The sequence below is a fragment of the Tiliqua scincoides genome, chromosome 14 (genome assembly GCF_035046505.1).
Source record: "Tiliqua scincoides isolate rTilSci1 chromosome 14, rTilSci1.hap2, whole genome shotgun sequence".
In the NCBI taxonomy this organism is placed as follows: Eukaryota; Metazoa; Chordata; class Lepidosauria; order Squamata; family Scincidae; genus Tiliqua; species Tiliqua scincoides.
This window is the reverse complement of record NC_089834.1, coordinates 13,884,219-13,886,124: the sequence shown is the minus strand read 5'-3', so window position 1 is coordinate 13,886,124 and position 1,906 is coordinate 13,884,219.

Here is a 1,906-nt window from a genome sequence, read left to right as displayed (position 1 = left end):
TTGTAAATATACTTGTATATTTACAACAAATAAATATACACATTGGTAAATAAACAGGTTGAAGTGACCTATAATAATTAATAGTGTCTCATAAGTCACAAAGCTTGTACTGTACTTAAGCGGCACTAGTGGAATTCCACTAATTTGCACTGAAGTCCAAAAATTCTTTCCATATTCTCTCTTATTTGTCCACACAATCCCTCTTAGCATAGGCCAGAAGTTTCTCAACCCATTGCTCATGTTTGGGTGAGATTTTCCCCTTTTCAGTGGTTTACACTGTCAGCATTATATGTTTGGCAACAAAAAAAGAGCCACAGGAGCAAATTCTTTTTGGTTCAGATGGAGACGCTACTTAGTGAGTGTCTAATCCAGAACAGAGGAAGCTGCTTTTAGGGGAAGAGAAGTGTTCACGACCATATTAATCCTGGCAATACCATTCTGGGCAGGACTACATTGTAAGTTAACATAGTTTGAGAGACCAGATAAAAATGCAGACATATTAGAAGGTCTTCCAGAAAAAAGGGAAGCAGGCAACTGCCATTTAAACATAGCAAGATGTAAAAATAACCTGCTGTATCTCCCTGGGAAGAGAGTTCCAGAACTGTGGTGCCAGTACTAAAAAGGCCCCGTCTTCAGTACATGCCAAGCAAATTTCAGTTAAGGTGGACAAGAGAGTAAGGTCTTTAATGTTGATCTTAGAGCTTAGACACATTACTATGGACACAGGTCACAGATTGGATACACTGAATTGTTTTCAAAAGACAAGCACCACTTATACGAAAGATAATTCCAACTTAATTTTTCAAACTTGAATTTATGCAGACATTCATTCAATGGCCATCCCTTTTTTGCCACAGGGACAATACTCCAAGTATTTCACCTTGTGAAGTCCAGGCGAATATTTACTTTGCAGGGGAAGGTGAGGGAGACAGATAAGTTTTACTGCAGAGACACAGCACTTCTTGGTCATCGTCTGTTTTTAAATAAGCTATAGGTCTACAAACTTTGGAGATGGTATAGGGTTGTGGCATTCCAGAAAAAGTATCCAAAGAATAAGACAAAAACAAACGTCACAGATCTGATGACAGTTACCATTTTAGTCCCTTGTCTAATCATAGCAGCATGTAAATTTATTCCAGCTGCATCCCCAGCAACAAGAGGACGAAAACAGTTGTCCCTTCAGGCTGTCTGACTACTGCACTTGCTTTAAACAGCAAAACGAAAGTGTATATATATCACATGTGCGCCGGAAACACCCCAAATACCTGAGTTATTTAACCTTATTCACCAACTTCTAAAAAGACAATCTAACCTTGCTCTTAAAGAACAAATTTGCAAGTTATAGCTCATATTTAAAGAACTTTTCTTCCCCGGGAGGATCTTAAAAAGAGACAAGTGGACGATGACAGCACTGTCACAGAACAGACATTGGTTCATTCACATTAGCAGACAGAATACAAAAATACCAGTCAAGTTGATCCATGCTTTAAATTGACAAGAAACAAAATCTCTCATGTAAATACTATCAAGTATTGCATAAGATACAGCACAAGAAAAGCCTGCTGGGATCAGGCCAAAGGGGGCCATCTAGTCCAGCATCCCATTTCCCACAATAGCCTATCAGTTGCCTTTGGAAGCCCCTTGTTCTTGTTGGCAAACTTCAGTCTCGAAAGACTCTGGTATCGCGCTCTGAAAGGTGGTTCTGGAACAGTGTCTAGTGTGGCTGAAAAGGCCGATTCGGGAGTGACCATCCCTTCCACACCGGGAGCAAGTGCAGTCTGTCCCTGGTCTGTCTCCCTGGCTACGGGCCTTCCTTCTTTGCCTCTTTGCCTCTGTCTGTTGGCCAAGTGTCTCATCAAACTGGGAAAGGCCATGCTGCACAGCCGGCCTCCAAGCGGGCCTCTCA